Genomic DNA, 19,914 nt, shown 5'->3' on the forward strand with positions numbered 1-19,914 from the left:
GGTCATCCGCTTTGCATTTCAGAACTTGACTTGTCCATCTTCTAAGAGGGACAAAAATGAACCTCGCTAAGACACCCCTGAGGCGCTTCTCCGCTCCCCCCTCCACGCTGTCAGTCTGCCCCCTCGCCCCGACCTTCCCACCTGTCTCAGAAGTCTCACCTGCCTCACGCCAGTTCCTAATCCCCGCTCCGCCACTCGTCTGCCGTGTGACCTTGGGCCAGTCACTTCGCTTCTCTGGGCCTCGGTTAGCTCATCTGTAAAATGGGAGTGTGAGCCTCATGTGGGACGGGGACCGTGTCCGTAAAAAGGAGGATGAAGACTGTCAGCCCCAGGCGGGACAGGGAGTCCGTCTGACCCGATTACCTCGTATCTACGAGCGCGTAGCTCGAGAAGCAGAGAGGCTTAGGGGCTAGAGTTTGGGAGAGAGACCCCGTTTCTAAAACTGGCTCTGCCAAAAGTCTGCTCTGGGACCTTCGGCAAGTCCCTTCACTCCTCTGGCCTCAGTCATCTCCTCTGTAAAATGGGGGTTAAGACCGTGAGCCTCATGTGGGACAGGGATTGAGTCCAACCTCATTAACTGGTGTCTACCCCGGTGCTTGGCATGTAGTAAGCGCTTAACGAGCACCATCATCACTAGTATTATTATGATTACACTGTTTGGCACATAGTAAGCACTTAATAAACGCTACAGTCATTATTATTATTATTACACAGCTGCCTCCCTTACGTGCCATCCCAAGCCAGACGGACGGAGTCACTCTCGTGTCATTACCGACAGCGTGACTGAGTCCCTTGGTTTTTTTAACAGTCTGCCGGTACTCTCAGGCCCGGGATTAGGGTCCCTCACTCCCAAAATCTGGCTCCGCAAGACAGAACTCTGCAAAGCTCCATGACCAGTCCATCAGTGGATGGTATTTACTGAGCACTGATTGGGTGCAGAGCATTGTATGAAACACTGGGGAGAGTTCAGTATAATGGAGTTGGTATAGAGTACAATACTAACGATAAACTGATACATTCTCTGCCCGCAACAAGCTTACAGTCTAGAAAAGCAGCATGGCGTAGTGGATAAAGCACGGGCCTGAGAGTCAGAAGGTCATGGGTTCTAATCCCAGCTCCACTACATGTCTGCTGGGTGACCTTGGACAAGTCCCTTCACTTCTCTGGGCCTCAGTTACCCCAGCTGTAAAATGGGAATTAAGAGTGTGAGCCCTCTGCGGGCTAGGGACTGTGTCCATCCTAACCTGAATCTACCCCAGCGCTTAGAACAGTGCTTGGCACAGAGTAAGCCTTTAACAAGTACCATAATTTTGTCTATTAACAGTAGAGGAGATCCCCGTCCACAAGGAGCTGACGGTCTACAGGAGGAGTCTGTCAGCCAGTCAAGGGTATTTATTGTGCGCTTACTGTGTGCAGAGCACCAAACTGAGCGCTTGGAAGAGTACAATATGACAATAAACTGATACATTTCCCTGCCCACGACAAGCTCACAGACTAGAAAAGCAGCGTGGCTTAGTGGAAAAAGCCCAGGCTTGGGAGTAGGAAGCTGTGAGTTCTAATCCCGGCTCGGCCACTCGTCAGCTGTGTGACTTTGGGCAAGTCACTTAACTTCTCTGTGCCTCAGTTACCCCATCTATAAAATGGGGGTTAAGACTATGAGCCCCACCTGGGACAACCTGATAAGCTTATCCCAGCGCTTAGAACAGTGCTTGGCACATAGTAAACGCTTAGCAAATACCATCACTGATTTTTTTTTATTTAGAGGAGCTTACGGAATACGAACCAGACAAAGCTAAGGCCCAAAACCACATCCAAGATTGTTGCCAATTCGGTCAGATGACTTCCGCTCCTTTCTTGCCTCCTTTTACCCAAACTCTGAGGCCCTTCGAACTCCTGCTGGGTATTTCGGAAGACGCACGGTCTTAAATTCAGCCCAGTTTCTGAAAATGTATCGGTGAACTGTCTGCTTAATGCCTTCTAATGATGCTTATAACCATCCTGGCTGTGTATACGTACACCCTGAGGGCAGAAGATTGCAGCATATTATGTCCAATGAAGCTACTCATTCTTAACCTCAACCCCATCATAATGTTCGCATTAGTTCATCCAACCGTCAGACGCCGGTAAGAAGAGAGGCGTGTCATTCTCAAATGTTATTTTGGCCTTAGGAGAACAAGGTTTTGACTTGAGAGATTAAAAGGAAGCAGGCATTTCTCAATGCTGGTTGCCTAAGGGGGTGAAAAAAATGTTTTTTTTCCACATATACACGCACTGATTGATTGTGTGTGGGGGGAGAGAGGGACGTGCGCACGCGCAAGTTAAATTCTAATTTTCCAGACAGGAAAGTGAGATCAGAAGCCCTTTCCTTTATTTGTACCCTTCAGCCACCTGAAGTTAAAGACCAGACACCGTAGCACTTCGATATCACTGATCTCAAGATGGAAACAAAACAACGAATCAAAACCCAATTGTGTTTTATTCCGTGTTTTCTGCCGAGGCTGGTTTTATGGGGTTTTTTCATCTCTAACTAGAACCATCGGCCCAGTCGATCCATCACTTAAATGAGGTTTTCATTAAGCCAACGTAAGCTCGTCGTGGGCAGGGAATGAGTCGGTTATATTGTTGCGTTGTCCTCTCTTGAGGGCTTAGTACGGTGCTCTGTACGCAGAAAGCGTTCAATAAATACGATCAAATGAATGAACGAAGAAATACGGCTGATTGCTTGATTATCTGAAGCACAAGCATTGTGCTAAGCATTTATGCCAGATCTAATCATCCTTCGTAACTGAAGGAGTGGCTAATTTCATCGTCTGCGGCCTCTTCAGTGACGAAGGACGACTAGACTGTGCATCTACCTCGCCCCCTGACTCCCAGGCCTGTGCTCTACCCTGTAGGCCTCACTGCTTCTCTGGTCCCAGCATTTCCTGAGGCTCCGTTTTACTGTCGCCTTAAAACGTTTCATTGTCCTCCCTGCTCTCGGTTGAGTGGCTTAGTGGAAAGTGCCCGGGCTTGGGAGTCAGAGGTCATGGGTTCTAATCCCGACTCTGCCACTTGTCAGCTGTGTGACCTTGGGCAAGTCACTTAACTTCTCTGTGCCTCAGTTACCTCATGTCTAAAATGGGGCTGAAGACTGTGAGCCCTATGTGGGACAATCTGACTACCTTGTATCTGCCCCAGCACTTAGAACAGTGCTCGGCACATTGTAAGTGCTTAACAAATACCATTATTATTACTATTACCAGTTCGAGATCTCTCTACAACGGTCCCTTTTCGTCTACTTGTTTAGTTTTTTTTGAGTGGTAATTGTTAAATGCTTTGTGCCAAGGACTGAACTAAGTCCTGGGGTAGGTACCAGTAAATCAGGTTGGACACAGTCCAGGTCCCACATGGGGCTGTCAGGCTTAAGCTGGACATTAAGCTCATTTTTCAGATGAGGGAACAGAGGTTCCGAGAAGTGAAGTGCCTTGCCCCGGTTCCACACAGCAGACAAGTGGCAGAGCCGGGATGAGAATTCGGGTCCTTCTGACTCATTCATTCATTCAACCGAATTTATTGAGTGCTTACTGTGTGCAGAGCACTAAGCTAAGTGCTTGGGAGAGCGCAATATAACAATAAACAGGCACACTCCCCTGCCCACAACGAGCTTACAGGCTAGACTGTAAGAAGCGTGGAGCAGTGTGGCTTAGCGGATAAAGCACAGGCCTGGGAGTCAGAAGGACCTGGGTTCTGATCCTGACTCCGCCACATAATAATAATAATAATAATAATAGTAATGTTGATATTTGTTAAGCGCTTACTATGTGCAGAGCACTGTCCTAAGCGCTGGGGTAGATCCAGGGTCATCAGGTTGTCCCACGTGAGGCTCAGTCTTAATCCCCATTTTACAGATGAGGTAACTGAGGCACTGAGAAGTTAAGTGACTCGCCCACAGTCACACAGCTGACGAGGGGCGGAGCGGGATTCGAACCCATGACCTCTGACTGCCAAGCCCGGGCTCTTGCCACTGAGCCGAGCTGCTTCTCAATGTCTGCCGTGTGACCCCGGGCAAGTCACTTCACTCCTCTGAGCCTCGCTTACCTCATCGGTAAGATGGGGATGAAGAGTGTGATCCCCATGTGGGACAGGGACTGTGTCCAACCTGATTAACTTCTATCTACCCCAGTGCTTTGCACATAGTCAGCACTTAACAAGTACCATAATTATTAGATTCCCAAGGCCGGGCCCTAGCCTCTAGGCTGCACTGCTTCTCAACCGCCTCTCAGCAGTCACTGGGGTCTCCTGCTGTCGTCCATCCTCCTTGGGCGCACCCCTTTCCTCATCCCCCCCAGACAGCGTACCTGTGCTGAAGTGAGGATTGATCTGATGATGTGATTGATCTGATGATCTGATTGATCTGATCGGTCTCCGACTTCACTCTAGGACTTCATCGCTTGGGACCGACTTCGGTTGAGGTGAGCAGACCTCCGACGTCAGGAGATGGCCTTCATTCTGGGGGCCGAGTCTTCGTCCGCTCTGTCCGATGGGAGACGCCACCATCGCCAGCATCATCGTGAGAAGCCCCGAATGCACCTTGGATCTATCAAACCGTGGTATTTATTGAGTGCTTACTATGCGTGTGCAGAGCACTGGACTATTCTCTCAGTTGATTATAACAGCCTCCTCGCCGACCTCCCAGCCTCCTGTCTCTCCCCACTCCAGTCCGTAACTTCACTCTGCTGTCCGGGTCATTTTTCTAGAAGAACATTGAGGCCACGTTGCCCCACTCCTCCAGAACCGCCAGCGGTTGCCCACCCACCTCCCCACCAAACAGAATCTCCTTCCCATCGGCTTTAAAGCAATCACCTTGCCCTCTCCTACTTCACCTCGCTGCTCTCCTATTGCAACCCAGCCGGCCAACTTCACTCCTCTATTGTTGACCTTCTCACTGGACCTCCATCTCGCCTATCTCGCCCACGTCCCGCCTCTGAACTGGAACGCCCTCCCTCCTCATATCCGACAGACAGCGACTCTCCCCCTCTTCAAAGCCTTACCGAAGGCCCATCTCCTCCAAGAGGCCACCCCCGACTAAGCCCTCCTTTCCTCTTCTCGCACTCCCTTCTGTATCGCCCTGCCTTGTTCCCTTTATTCATCCCCCCTACCCCAGCCCCACACCACTTACTTTTATCTCTGTAATTTATTTATTTCTAGTAATGTCTCTCTCCCCTTCTAATGTTGGTATTTTGTTAAGCGCTTACTATGTGCAGAGCACTGTTCTAAGCGCTGGGGTAGACACAGGGGAATCAGGTCGTCCCACGTGGGGCTCACAGTCTTAATCCCCATTTTACAGATGAGGGAACTGAGGCACAGAGAAGTGACGTGCCTTGCCCACGGTCACACAGCTGACCAGTGGCAGAGCTGGGATTCGAACCCATGACCTCTGACTCCAAAGCCCGTGCTCTTTCCACTGAGCCACCGTAAGCTCACTGTGCGGAGGGAATGTGTCTGTTATGTTGTTCTATTGTACTCCCCCAAGGGCTTAGTACAGTGCTCTGCACACAGTAAGCACTCGATAAACATGACCGACTGACTGAGCTCTTAGAAAAGACCAATACGACAGAGTTGATAAGACGATTCACATTACAGTTCCCTCATCTGTAAAATGGGGATAGCTTGAGAGGCCAGTGTGGGATACTCACTATGTCTGATATGGTCATCTAATACCTACCCTTGTGTTTAGCAAACCCAGGAAATACTTAATAATGCCATTTTTCTGTAGATACAGACATTTCTGTTGTAATAGACACAACCCTACCCTGATGGGACAATCTCATGGCTATTGATTCCGTGGGAATTAATGGATGAGGAGGTAAGTGATTCCTGGCTGTCCACTTGGCTGCCATTAAAATAACAAGAGCCCCGACCTGGGAATCTGAAGGACCCGGGTTCTAGTCCCGGCTCCGCCGCTTGTCTGCTGTGTGACTTGGGGAGGTCACTTCACTTCTCTGGGCCTCAGCTGCCTCATCTGAAAAATGGGGATGGAGACTGTGAGCCCCACGTGGGACAGGGACTGTGTCCAACCCAATCGGCTTGTATCCATTCCAGCGCTTAGTACAGTGTCTGGCACAGAGTAAGCGCCCAACAAATACTATAGTTAAACGTTTACTATGTGCCAGGCACTGTACTGCTTACTGTCTAGCAGGGATATTCGGATACTTTACCATCCTCTCCCAGGTGTTTAGTACAGTCCTCGGCACACAGTAAGCGCTCAGTAAATACCACCGCCTGATTGACGATCGATTTCCCAATGATTCTACCTGTGTTCGGCCAGAAAGGGAGCGAGCATGAGATAGGCACAAAGCCTTCCGCTTCCTGTCTCGCCGTTCTGGAGAGTGGAGAAAGATCACCTGCTGGTTCTTGTCATCCCTCCGAAGGTGCTTTGGGGATGACTGATGGTGGCTGCTTTTTAACAGACCGATTAATCTCTATTAAGGCTTGGGCTTCTCTCTGACAGCTGATCCATCACCCAAGGACTATCTCGGGAACCCAAAGTACGCACCCCCCGTCACGCCCGGCAGAGTCTTCATTTTTACAGCGGCCCAGATTTTGTTCACCGTGACAAAAAGAGTCACCGGCCCCCTCACCCTTTTCGCCGGCATTCGGGGTAATGACAACATGGAGGCCCGATCCCAGCATTAGGCCTCTCCGTTGGCGTTACCCGGAATGCCGGTGAAAAGGGAAGGGGTAAGGGTGTCTTAAAAAAAAAATGGTATTTGTTAAGCGCTTACCGTGTGTACCAGATACTAAGTGTTGGGGCAGTGATGAGATAATCAGGTTGGATCCAGTCCCTGTCTCACATGGGGTTCACAGTCTTAATCCCCATTTAACAGATGAGGAAACTGAGGCATAAAGAAGTGAAGTGACTTGCCCAAGGTCACAAAGCAATCCCTCTGACGCTCTAGACTGTAAGCTTGTTATGGGCAGGAAACATGTCTGCTAATTCTCTTGGGTCGTCCTCTGCCAAGCACTTAGTACAGTGCTCTGCACACAGTAAGCGCTCAATAAATACCCTTGACTGACTGACTCCTCCTGTACTATTAATAGACACAATTATGGTACCCGTTAAGTGTTTACTATGTGCCAAGCACTGTTCTAAGCACTGGGGTAGATTCAGGTCAGACTGATAGATTCCAGACCCTCCCAGCTCAGGGCAGCCGACGTGGTGTCGGGGAAAGAGCTCGGGTCTGGGGATCTGGGGACCTGGGTTCTAGTCCTGGCTGTGCCTCAGGCCTGCTGTGTGACCTTGGGCCAGTCACTTGACTACTCTGAGCCTCCGTCTCCTACTCTGTTAAACGGGGATATAGTAGCACCAGACTTTCCTTCCCTTACCGGGATGTCAAAAAGACAAAAAATGGGGATAAGTAAGATGACAATGCTTTGGGAATTAAAATCTCCATGTAAAACTCAAAGTATTCTTATAATTCGCCAGGAAGAGTTGTTTCAGCTCTCCCTTCGGGCTTTTCAAACCAAGTAAGTGGTCCTCGGGCCAAAATCACCGTCCCTCCCTGCTTTAAGGGAAAGAACAGGGCACCTAATTAAGGAGTGTCGAGTTTTCTTGGATGAACGCAGAGAGGTGCCTCGTCTGTCCGTTGAGTACTAGCAGCGAAGGGAATGTCCAAAGCCCAGAGCTTTCTGAAGAACGCAATTCGCAGCTGACACCGCAGCAGAATATTACCGGGCCTTTAGTGCAAATCCAGGCAAGAGAAACTCACACCCTCACCATCATCCCGCTCTGACAAAGCTAGTCACCTCGGCGTTGTCCTCGACTCATCTCTCTCCTTCAACCCACGTATTCAATCTGTCACCAAATTCTATCAGTTCTTTCCCAACATCACTGAAATCAGCCCGTTCCTCTCCATGCCAACGGCTACTATGCTGATCCAAGCCCGGAGCCTCTCCCGTCTCGACTAGTGCATCAGCCTCCTGGCTGACCTCCCTGCCTCCTGTCTCTCCCCACTCTGCTTCACGCTGCTGCACTGCTTCCCTCCATTTAATATTAAGCCGTAAACCGAAGAATCATCCACCAAACCCACTGTCAACTCAAGAAGTGGGTGACCTATTCCCCCCCCCCCCGCCTACCCCCCAAATCAGAGGAGTCTTCCCCCATCCTGAGAGAAGGGGAAAAGGAGGAGGAGGACGATGATGACAAAGAGGACCGGGAGAAAGGGGAAGGGGAAACGCCACTTCCTGGAACCTTTCATCATCATCAGCATCAGCATCATCATCATCAATGATATTGACTGAGCGCTTACTATGTACTACTACTGTCCTAAGCGCTTGGGAAGGGACAGTACAACATAGCCAGCCGACGCATTCCCTGCCAGCAACGAGCTTACAGTCTACAGTGGGAGCCAGACTTGAATATAAATAATTGATAATATATATATATATATAATTTAAAGATACGTAAACCTGCCGTGGGCAGGAAATGCATCTGTTATCGATCAACTGGTTGAGAACCCCTGTTTCCTATCAGCCCCCGAACCCCAAATCTCTGGGCTGTGGAATTGGCCCAGAGAAAGCCAGTTACACAGTCCAACCCACACATCACGCGGTGAGTCTGATGGCGGGGAAGAGCCACGGCAACATCCTTTTTGGAAGCACGAGGAGCCGCCGGAATCCGAAATCGGAAAATTCTCTTCCAGGGAGATCTAAAAATAATCCACCGGGTACACTGAAACAAGCAGGTTCCAAAACCCCCCTTGGTGGACAGTTATTCAATTCAGGACTGGTTCTGGTGTTTTTCTGCCCTTTTTATTCTTCACTGGCCAAAGAATCTGTTGCTATTAAAAGAGGAGTGGGAACTGAGTCAAGGCCTCAGCCTCTCCTCTTCTTTCTCTGAGCTCATTCATTTGTTCAATCACATTTATTGAGTGCTTACTGTGTGCAGAGCGCTTGGGAGAGTACAATACAACAATGAACAGGTGCATTCCCTGCCCACAAAGAGCTTACTGTCTAAGCATGAGCTTACAGTCTAGGGAACTTAGAGCTCCTGAGCTCCTTTGCTGGTAAAGGAAAAAAAATGCGCAGGGCTTTACCCGTCACTGCTGCCCGGGAAATCTCCCACCGTGCTTGCAAGTCGGCCAGGGAGACACAAAGGCTTGTCATCTCCCCTCCTGGCCCGGATCCCCACGGCTGGCAAGCCGAGAAGCGACGACCAGCTTCTGTTTGGAGCGGGTCGGGGGAGCTGCCAGCCTCCCGGAGATGAGGGAGGCAGCATGGCGTAGCGCCTAGAGCCCGGGGCTTGGGAGTCAGAAGCTCATGGGTTCAAATTCAGGCTCTGCCACTTGTCTGCTGGGTGACCCTGGGCAAGTCACTTCACTTTTCTGTGTCTCATTTACCTCCCCTGCAAAACGGGGAATGAGACTGTGAGCCCCAGGTGGGACGGGGCCCGCGTCCAACTCGATTTGCTCGTATCCATCAGAGTTCTTAGTACCGTGTCTGGGACAAAGTAAGCGCTTAACACATACCATTATTATTGTTATTATTATTATCTGCCTTAGCAGGAAGGTCAAAAGCTGAGGGAAAGGTCACCCCGTCTAACAGAACAACTCCCTCTCTGCTGCTTCCCTCCATCTGTTAACGCAGATTAATTATACCAGAGGGGATATCGTCTTTTTGGCAGAGAGAAGAAAGCAGTAATTCCCCCAGAGGGGAATAGCATGCTACAAAGACAGTTTGGCAGATAAGGAAAATGAGTAGGTTTCTACCAGCATTTCAGGACAAAGTCAAGTTTGAGGAAGCTGGATTTAGGAGCCGGCTAATAAGATAGTCCGCCAAAAGACAGTCCACTTCAGACCAGAGGGAAGGTGATTAATGATTATGTACATGGCTGGAGATGGCCAAAAACCACCCGACAGGTGTTCTAAAATAATTAATATTACTAACTGTTCACTGATTATTTTGTGTGTGTGGTATCTCTTAACTATGTTGCAGATGCTATACTAGACGCTAGGGTGGATATAACAATAATAAAAATGGTATTTGTTCATTCATTCATTCGTATTAAGCGCTTACTGTGTGCAGAGCTCTGTACTAAGCCCTTGGGAAAGAAGAATACAACAATTAACAGTGACAATCCCTAATGACAACGGGCTCACAGTCTGGGAGGGGGGAGACAGACATTAATACAAATAAACAGATAGCAATACAAATAAATAAAATCACAGATTTATTCATAAGTGCTGTGGGGCTGGGAAGGGTGGGAAGAGAAAAGGGAGTAAGTCAGGGGAATGCAGAGGGGAGTGGGAGATGAGGAAAAGTGAGGCTCAGTCTGGGAAGCCCTCTTGGAGGAGGTGGGCCTTCAAAAAGGCTTTGAAGAGGGGGAGAGGAACTGTCTGTGGGATTTGAGGAGGGAGGGCGTTCCAGGCCACGGGCAGGATGTGGGCCAGGGGTTGGTGTTAATGATGTGTCTATACCTATAATTCTATTTATTTATATTGATGCCTGTCTACTGGTTTTGTTTTGTTGTCTGTCTCCCCCATCCTAGACTGGGAGCCCGTTGTTGGGTAGGGATTGTCTCTATTTGCTGCCAAATTGTACTTTCCAAGAGCTTAGTACAGTGGTCTGCACACAGTAAGCGCTCGATAAATACGACTGAATGAACGAATGAAAGTCTGAAATGCAGGAGAAGACGCATGACTGTAAAGCAAGCGAGAAAGCAAGTGGCCTAATGATAAGGGCATGGACCTGGGTTCTAATCCCAGCCCTGCTATATGTCTGCCGGGTGATCTTCGGCAAGTCACTCGACTTCTCCGTGCCTCAGTTCCTCGTCTGTAAAATAGAGATTCAATGCCCGTTCTCCCTCCTACTTCACGATATCGCTAAGATCCGTCCTTTCTTCTCCATCCGAACTGCTTCCACGTTAATCCAGACACGTAACCTAACCCGCCTCGATGACTTTATCAGTCTCCTCGCTGCCCTCCCTGCCTCCTGTCTCTCCCCACTCCAGTCCATACTTCACTCTGGTGCCCCAATCATTTTTCTACAAAGACAATCAGGCCATGTTTCCCCTCACCTCAGGGACCTCCAGAGGTTGCCCATCCACCTCCGCATCAAAAAGAAACTGCTCACCATTGGCTTTAAAACATTCGATCACGTTGTCCTCACCTACCTCACCTCACTGCTCTCCCACTACAACCCAGCCCGCACACTTTGCTCCTCTAACACTAACCTTCTCACTCTACTTCCATCTCATCTCCCTCACTGCCGACCTCTCACCCACGTCCTGCCTCTGGTCTGGAACGCCCTACCTTACTCTCCCCGCCTTCAAATCCCTATTGAAGGCCCATCTCCTCCAAGAGGCCTTCCCTGACTAAGCCCTCATCTCCTCTTCTCCCACTCCCTTCTGGGTCGCCCAATCTGCTCCCTTTATTCACCATAATCCCCCTCAGCCCCACTGCATAATGTATAAATAATTTAATTATTTATACTGTCTGTCTCCCATTCTAGACTGGAAACTTAATGTGGGCAAGGAAACCGTCTACCAACTCAATTATATCCAACTCTCCCACATGCTTAGTACAGTACTTTGGACATAATAAGTGCTCAATAAATACGACATACTTAGACCGTGAGTCCCGTGTGGCACAGGGACCGTGTCTAACCCGATAACCTCATGTAGATACGTATTTACACCAATGCTCACTCAGAACAGTGGTTGATACATAGTAAGTGCTTAGCTAAGTGCTTATTATGTGCCAAGCACTGTTCTAAGCACTGGAGTAGATGCAAGCTAATCAGGTTGTTCCACGTGGGGCTCGCAGTCTTGATCTCCATTTTCCAGATGAGGTAACGGAGGCATAGAGAAGTGAAGCGACTTGTCCAAGGTCACACAGCAGATAAGTGGCAGAGCTGGGATACGAGCAAATCGGGTTGGACGCAGTCCCTGTCCTACATGGGGCTGACAGTCTCAATCCCCACCTTACAGATGAGGGAACTGAGGCCCAGAGAAGTGAAGTGACTTGGCCAAGGTCACAGAGTAGATGAGCGGCAGAACCGGGATTAGAACCCAGGTCCTTCTGACTCCCAGACCCGAGCTCTATCCGCTAGGTCATGCTGCTTCTATCATTTTTATCAATGGGTTTAAGATACTTGTCCTCCATCTTCCTTAGACTGTGAGCAGCACGTGGGACAGAGACTGCATCCGACCTGATGGTCTTATATCTCCTACAGCACTTAGTACAGTGGTTGGCACATAGCAAGCGCTTAACAACATAATAATAATCATATTGATGGTATTTATTAAGCGCATGTCATCCATTCATTCATTAAATAGTATTTATCGAGCACTTACTGTTTGCAGACCCCTGTTCTAAGCGCTAGGGAGAGTACGATGATGATAATAATAATAATAATGATGGTACTTGTTAAGTGCTTACTATGTGCCAAGCACTGTTCTAAGCACTGGGGTAGATCCAAGGTGATCACATTGTCCTACGTGGGGCTCACAGTCGTCATCTCCATTTTACAGATGAGGTAACCGAGGCCCAGAGAAGTTATGTGACTTGCCCAAGGTCACAAAACTGATAAGCGGCGGAGCTGGGATTAGAACCCACGACCTCTGACTCCCAAGCCCGTGCACTTCCCACTAAGCCACGCAGCTTCTCAATACGATAATACACAGACACATCCCCTGGCCCCCATGAGCTTATAGTCCAGAGGCAGGGAGAAGACGGACATTAATACAAATAAAAAAATTACTCACCGGGGTAGATCAGGTCCCAAATGGGGCCCACATTCTAAATAAGAGGGAGAACAGATATCCAATCCCCATTTTGCAGATGAGGGAACTGAAGTACAGAGAAGTGAAATGACTTGCCCAAGGTCACAAAGCAGGTAAGCAGCAGAGTTGGAATGGGAACCCAGGTCCTCTGACTCCCAAACCCGGGCTCTTTCCACTAGGCCATGCTTATCTCATGACTGCAATCATTATTGCACTCCATAAACGAGAAAACTCCACTATGAGCTTTTAACTGTTTTTCCATTATCTCTCCGTCCAACCCTGCTGGATCTGAGGACTTTAACAACACCTGTCTTGTTTTATGCCGTCGAGTCACCTCCGACCCATAGCGACTCCATGGACGCATCTCTCCCTGAACGGCCCCACCCTCCATCTGCAATCGTTCTGGTAGTGGATCCACAGAGTTTTCTTGGGAAAAATCCCAAGGTGGTTTACCATCGCCTCCTTCCGCACAGTAAATTGAGTCTCCACCCTCGCCTCTCTCTCACGCCGCCGCTGCACAGCACGGGTGAGTTTTGACTAGTAGCGGATGGCCTGCCACTCGCTAGCCATCGGCCAAGCTAGGAACGGAACGGACAGGCCTCTGCTTGACTCTCCCTCCCGTAGACGAGACCGGTAGAGGACTGGAAACTCTCTGGGTGCCAACCTGAGAGGGGGTACAATGCTTAGGGGTGGGTCTAAACAGATCAATGAGCAACTGACATCCTCTAGATTGTAAACTCACTTTGAGCCGGTCAGTCAGTCTTGTGCAGAGCACTGTACTAAACGCTTGGGAGAGGACAGTGCATAGAAAAGTGCTCGGCACACAGTCAGCGCTTAACAAATACCATAATTATTATTATTATTGTTATCATTAACTTCTCTGGGTCCCAGTTTCATCTGCAAAACGATGGATTAAAAACCTGTTCTCCCTCTCCCTTCAGATTGTTAGTCCCATGGAGGGCGGAGACTATGTCTGATCTGACTATTCTGAATCCACCCCAGTGCTTAGCCCAGTGTTTGGCTCCAAGCCGTTGCCTAAAAAATTCTAAAATTTTAAAGTCCACTGGTGTGACTCTGTAATGGAATTTTTTCCATTCTCACGGTCCTAGATTCATAAAAATGGGCATTCAAATACCCTGTTCTCCCCCTCGTTTAGACTGTGAGCTCCTCGTGAGACAGGGAACTCCGTTTGTTCTGACTGACTTGCCTCTACCCAGCTTGGAACAGTGCTTGACACATATCAAATATCATTATCATCATCTTCATCGCCATGATAGACAGAAAGGAGAGAGCGGCGGCGGGGGTGGGGGAGGTGTCCCTCATCCCTCGCATCTTATTTTTTTAAACAATCTTCTTTTGCCCAAACAGTCAGGATAACCTCCCAGAGATGGACAGCATTCCCAAGCACCCTAATGAAATCATTTAGAAATGAAATCATTTAGAAATCTAGAAATCATTTCTAGAAGCCAGCTGAAAGCGGGGAAGAGGTATTTTATGGACTCTTCAGCACGTAGGGCTGGCTGCTTCCTAGATGTTAAATAATAACCTTAATATCGGAGCTACCGGCTAAGAAAGCCTGACCCGCTTTATACTTGGCATTTTCCACGCCAAGTACATTTGTTTGCTGTACATTAAACAATTGTTTTTAGATTAAATAATCGTCTGTTATTTACATGCCGCTTCCATTTATAGAGGTATTAAAAGGCGAGCTGAGCTGAGCAAAAGGTGCATTGCAAGCACCTTGCCTATGTGTCTCATCATCTGCTAGACGTTAGACAACGTTAGCTCCGATAGGCCGGAAAAGTGCAGTAAAATTTGTCAGAGCCTGAATAATCACTGTGAGTTTGGAAGGTCTCCAGGGAGACCCGATCTGGGCCTAACTGGACTGCCAGCTTGGCTTTTCTGCTCCAAGTAGGTGATTTAAAACCTTTTAGAAGGGGCTGGGGAGGGAGGGAATCTCCATTTCAGCCCCAGTAAGGGCTCTTTGACTCTACATTATTCATTAAAGAGAATCAAGAAGGCCAGCACATCCACAGGGAGATGTCAAACAGTGCGTGGCATCCGAATCTGGAACGAACCAGAGGTCTACAGAGCCGGAGGGCTTTCTCTCTAGACTGGAAGCTCGCTGCGGGCAGGAATAAATTTGGTATTTGTTAAGGGCTTACTATGTGCAAAGCACTGTTCTAAGCGCTGGGGGATACAAGGTGATCAGTTTGTCCCACGTGGGGCTCACAGTTTTAAGGACTCATTTGACAGATGAGGTAACTGAGGCACAGAGAAGTTAAGTGACTTGCCCAAGGTCACACAGCTGACTAGCGGCAGAGCCGGGATACGTGTCTGTTAATTGTTGGAATGTCCTCTCCCGAGCGTTTAGGCTGGCGCTCTGCAGAGAGGAAGCGCTCAATAAACCTCGTCACTGTCCCTCGGTCTCGCCTATCCCGCCGTCGACCCCTGGGTCACGTCCTCCCGCGGTCCTGGAACGCCCTCCCTCCTCACCTCCGCCAAACTGATTCTCTTTCCCTCTTCAAAACCCTACTTAAAATTCACCTCCTCCAAGAGGTGAGACTGAGCTCCTCTTCTCCCTCTACTCCCACTGCCATCCCCCCTTTACCTCTCTGCGGCTAAACCCTCTTTTTCCCCTTTTCCCTCTGCTCCTCCACCTCTCCCTTCCCATCCCCACAGCACTGTACTCGTCCGCTCAACTGTATATATTTTCGTTACCCTATTTATTTTGTTAATGAATTGTACATCGCCTCGATTCTATTTAGTTGCCATCGGTTTTTACGAGATGTTCTTCCCCTTGACTCTATTTATTGCCACTGTTCTTGTCTGTCCGTCTCCCCCGATTAGACTGTAAGCCCGTCAGACGGCAGGGACTGTCTCTATCTGTTGCCGACTTGTTCATCCCAAGCGCTTAGTACAGTGCTCTGCACATAGTAAGCGCTCAATAAATACTATTGAATGAATGAATGAATAAATACGACTGACTGACGACAATCATCTCTCCCTTGGGCAGTTCAACCAGAGTCACTTCCGAGCCACGGTCACTATCGACTGGCCAAATCTGATGGCAAACAACGAAGTTCGGGCATGCGGTCTGCCTCTGAGCCTCGACACTCTGCTCACCTTGACACTGTTACATTGGGTGGGACTTGTGAGGACGATAGGGAAGCAGCGTGGCCCCGAGGAAAGAGGCCGGACCCGGGAGTCAGAGGTCCTGGGTTTCAATCCTGGCTCTGCCTATTCCTTGTTGGGTGTTCTTGGACAGGTCACTTCATTTCTCCCAGTCTCAGCTTCCTCTACTGTAAAATGGGGATTAAATCCCTCTTCTCCCTCCTACTTAGACGGTGAGCCCCATGCAGGTCAGGGACTGTGTCCGACCTAATTAACCTGTACCTATCCCAGGGCTTAGAACAGTGTTTTACACATAGTAAGGGCTTAAAGAATACCATAAAAATAAAGACAGAAAGAAAAAAGGAAAGAAAGAAGGAAAAAAGGGAGAGAGAGAGAGAGAGAGAGGGAGGGAGGGAGGGAGGGAGGGAGGGAGGGAGGGAGGGAGGGAGGAAGGAAGGAAGGAAGGAAGGAAGGAAGGAAGGAAGGAAGGAAGGAAGGAAGGAAGGAAGGAAGGAAGGAAGGAAGGAAGGAAGGAAGGAAGGAAGGAAGGAAGGAAGGAAGGAAGGAAGGAAGGAAGGAAGGAAGGAAGGAAGGAAGGAAGGAGAAAAAGGGAGAGAAATAGAGAGGAGGGAAGTAAGGAAAGAAAGAAAAGAAGGAAAATAAATAGACAAATTAGCGATGGCAGGAGACCCGAATAGAGGCAGGATGGAGAGCTGAAACTGGGCCATGGAAAGCCAGGCGGGCAGAGGGAGTGTTTTAAGAACATGGTAAAACAAAACCTCAGACGGTATGGTATCCCAGATGGAAGCCGTAGACTGTAAACTAGAGAAGGGAAGCAGCGTGGCCTAGTGGAAAGTGCCCAACCCTGGGAGTCAGGAGACCTGGGTTCTAACCCCAGCCCTGCCGCTTGCCTGCTGTGAGCAAGTCAGTTAAATTCTCTGTGCCTCAGTTGCCTCACCTGAAGATGGGGATTAAGACTGTGAGCTCAATGTGGGACAGGGACTGAGTCCATCCTGATTATTTATATCTGCCCCAGAGCTTGATACAGTGCTTGGCATGTAGGAAGCACTTAACAAATACTTTAAAAAGTTCATTTTGGGCAGGAAACAGGGCTGCCAATTCTTGTATTGCAGGCTCCCAAGTGCTTAGTCTACTCAGTGAATACTGGGAGGAAAATGGCCTAATGGATACAGCATGGTCCTGGAAGTTAGAAGGACCTGGGTTCTAATCCCAGCTCTGCTACTTGGCTGCTGTGAGAATTTAGGCAAGTCACTTCACTTCTCTGGGCCTCAGTGACCTCTTCTGTAAAATGGGGATAAAGACTGTGAGCCCCATGTAGGACAAGGACTGTGTCCAACCCGATCAGCTTTTATCTACCCCAGTGTTTAGAACAACGCCTGGTACGTAGTTAGCCCTTAACAAATACCATAAAAAGTTCACCACTGAGTGATTGATTGATTGATAAATTGAAAGGGAGGTGCCTAGGACAGACCAGGATGGAGCATAGCCATCAGCAAGAGGGCAGCTCTCTCTGAGCTAAAGCTTAGTCAGTCAGTCAATCATACTTATCGAGCGCTTACTGTATGCAGAGCACTGTCCTAAGTGCTTGGGAGAGTACAAGATAGCAATATAACAGACACATTCCCTGCCCAGCATGAGCTTCCAGTCTAGAAGGGGAGACAGATATTAATAGAAATAGCATGAAGACTAGTCCGGGCCCTGCTAGAGGGCTCCAGATCCACCAGGCTGAGCCCTTCCATCATGGAGTCTCCTCACGGAGACCAGCCCGGGTGCTGCCGGTGGGCACCAGACTCACCGGGCTTAGCCCTTTCTTCAAAAAGTCTCCTCGTGGAGACCATCGCAGACCCGGCTGGAGGACGCCAGACCTACCAGAGTTTCCTCTGAGTTTCCTCATGGAGATCAGCCTGGGCCCTGCCGCAAAGTGCCAAGCTTGGCACATAATGAGTGCTTAACAAATATCCTAATTATCACTATTATTATTATTTTTACAAGGCTGAGCCCTTCCTTCGTGGAGTCTCCTCAGGGAGACCAACCAGGGCCCTGCCGGAGGGCACCAGACCCTCCAGGCCGAGCCCTTCCTTCACAGAGTCACCTCACGGAGACCAGCCTGGGTCCTGCCAGAGAGTGTTAGACCTACCGGGTTGACTCTTTCCTTCACAAGGAGGGCATCAGACCCACCAGGCTGGGTCCTTCCTTCGTCGAGTCGCCTCACGGAGACCAGCCCGGGCCGTGCCAGAGGGCACCAGACCGACCAGGCTGGGCCCTTCCTTCACAGACTCTCCTAACCATCTCCCTCTTGCCATGACTCATTTTGCATTTCCCCAACATCCACCACAGACTCCTGTCCCGCTGAGGGCCTCGGTTTCCCTCTTGGGCCTGGAGCCCCGTTCAAGTCGGGGGATCAGTGTCCGACCTCACAGTCTGGTGTCCGCCGTGGTGCTTAACGCGGTGCTTGGCACAGAGGAAGCGCTCAATACGTAGCCAAATGGATCAAGAAAACATTTCTCCACAGCATGAGGTACCGCGAGAACACAACATAACCCAGTGCTCCAAGATGCAGCGTGGCTTAGTGGAAAGAGCACGGGTCCGGTAGTCGGAGAACCTGGCTTCTAATCCCGGCTCTGCCACTCATCCGCTGTGTGACCTTGGGCAAATCACTTCTCTGGGCTTCAGTTTCTTCACTGGCAAAATGGGGATTCAATCCCTGTTCTCCTTTCTACTTACAGCGTAAGCCCCACGTGGGATCTGATAATTTTTTTTTTTTTAATCTAGCCCAGCACTTAATGCACAGTGAACATTTAATGAATACCGCAATCATCATTATTATCATTATTATTTCCACCACATTAGGGCAGAACTGAAACTATGCCATGTTTAAACATGTAAGACAGGTGCCCAGGCTCCGGTTTTCCAAATAACTTACCTTGACCGTGGTAAGTTTCTTAAGGAGGCTCTGTCGTCAGTACGTCTCTTCCTGCTCCACTGGGTTTTCCCTCTGAAGAAATTCCAGCGTTTCTTCCTCCTTCCTTCCAGCCTCTTCCCTTTCCTCTTCCTGAGTTGAGATGAAGTCACATTAGTAAATCTCTTACAAGATTGGCAGGCCAAATAAAAATAGTATAATAATGATAAACAACAGTAATTATAATAATAATGTTATTACTGTAAACTCGTTGTGGGAGGGGAGCGTGTTTACTAACTCTGTCGCACTGTACCCTCCCAAGCGCATCGTGGCCTAGTGGGTAGAGCCCGGGCCTGGGAGTCAGAAGGTCTTGGGTTCTAATCCTGGCTCAGCCACTTGTCTGCTGTGTGACCTGGGGCAAGTCACTTTGCTTCTCTGTGCCTCAGTTACCTTATCTGTAAAATGGGGTTTGAGAATGTGAGCCCTATACGGGACAGGGACGGTGTCCAACCCCATTTGCTAGTATCCACCGCAGTGCTCAGTCCAGTACCAGACACAGAGTAAGCGCTTAACAAGCACCATAATTCTTACTGAGGAAGCAGCATGATGTAGTGGATTGAGGCCGGGCCTGGGAGTCAGAAGGTCATGGGTTCTAATCCCCGCTCCTCCACCTGTCTGCTGTGTGATCTTGGGAAACTCACTTCACTTCTCTGTACCTCAGTTACCTCAGCTGTAAAATGGAGATGAAGAGTCTGAGCCCCAGGAGGGACAGGGACTGTGTCCAACCCGATTTCCTTGTATTCACCCCAGTGCTCAGTACAGTGCTTGGCGCACAGTAAGCGCTTAACAAACACCACAACTTATTATTATTAATACACACCCAAGTAACAGCGCCCTGCACACAACAGACTGTCAGCTCCTGAAGGGCAGGGGACGTATCTTCCAACTCCTCTGTACTCACCTAACGCTTAGTACAGTGCCCTGCACAAAAAAGCCTGGAAGCTCCCGGAGGATAGAGAGCTTGTCTTCTAAGCAACGCTTGAAGCAGCGTAGCGTAGCGGGTAGAGCACGAGCCTGGGAGTCAGAAGGTCGATTCCTCCTCAGCCCGGTTCCGCCACTT

General features: G+C 49.3%; 1 long non-coding RNA gene across 1 annotated transcript in view; it reads right to left on the reverse strand.

Annotated features, from left to right (window-relative positions):
- Window positions 1-19,914, reverse strand: part of LOC103168519 — a 51,001-nt gene extending 31,087 nt beyond the window's left edge. Inside the window, exons 1-3 of the long non-coding RNA XR_003754200.1 lie at window positions 19,756-19,914; window positions 18,819-18,947; window positions 4,338-4,576 (exon numbers count right to left, since the gene is read on the reverse strand). This is a non-coding gene — a long non-coding RNA (uncharacterized LOC103168519). The remainder of the gene's footprint in view (window positions 1-4,337; window positions 4,577-18,818; window positions 18,948-19,755) is intronic.

This window comes from Ornithorhynchus anatinus, chromosome 21 (genome assembly GCF_004115215.2).
Source record: "Ornithorhynchus anatinus isolate Pmale09 chromosome 21, mOrnAna1.pri.v4, whole genome shotgun sequence".
NCBI classification, from domain to species: domain Eukaryota; kingdom Metazoa; phylum Chordata; class Mammalia; order Monotremata; family Ornithorhynchidae; genus Ornithorhynchus; species Ornithorhynchus anatinus.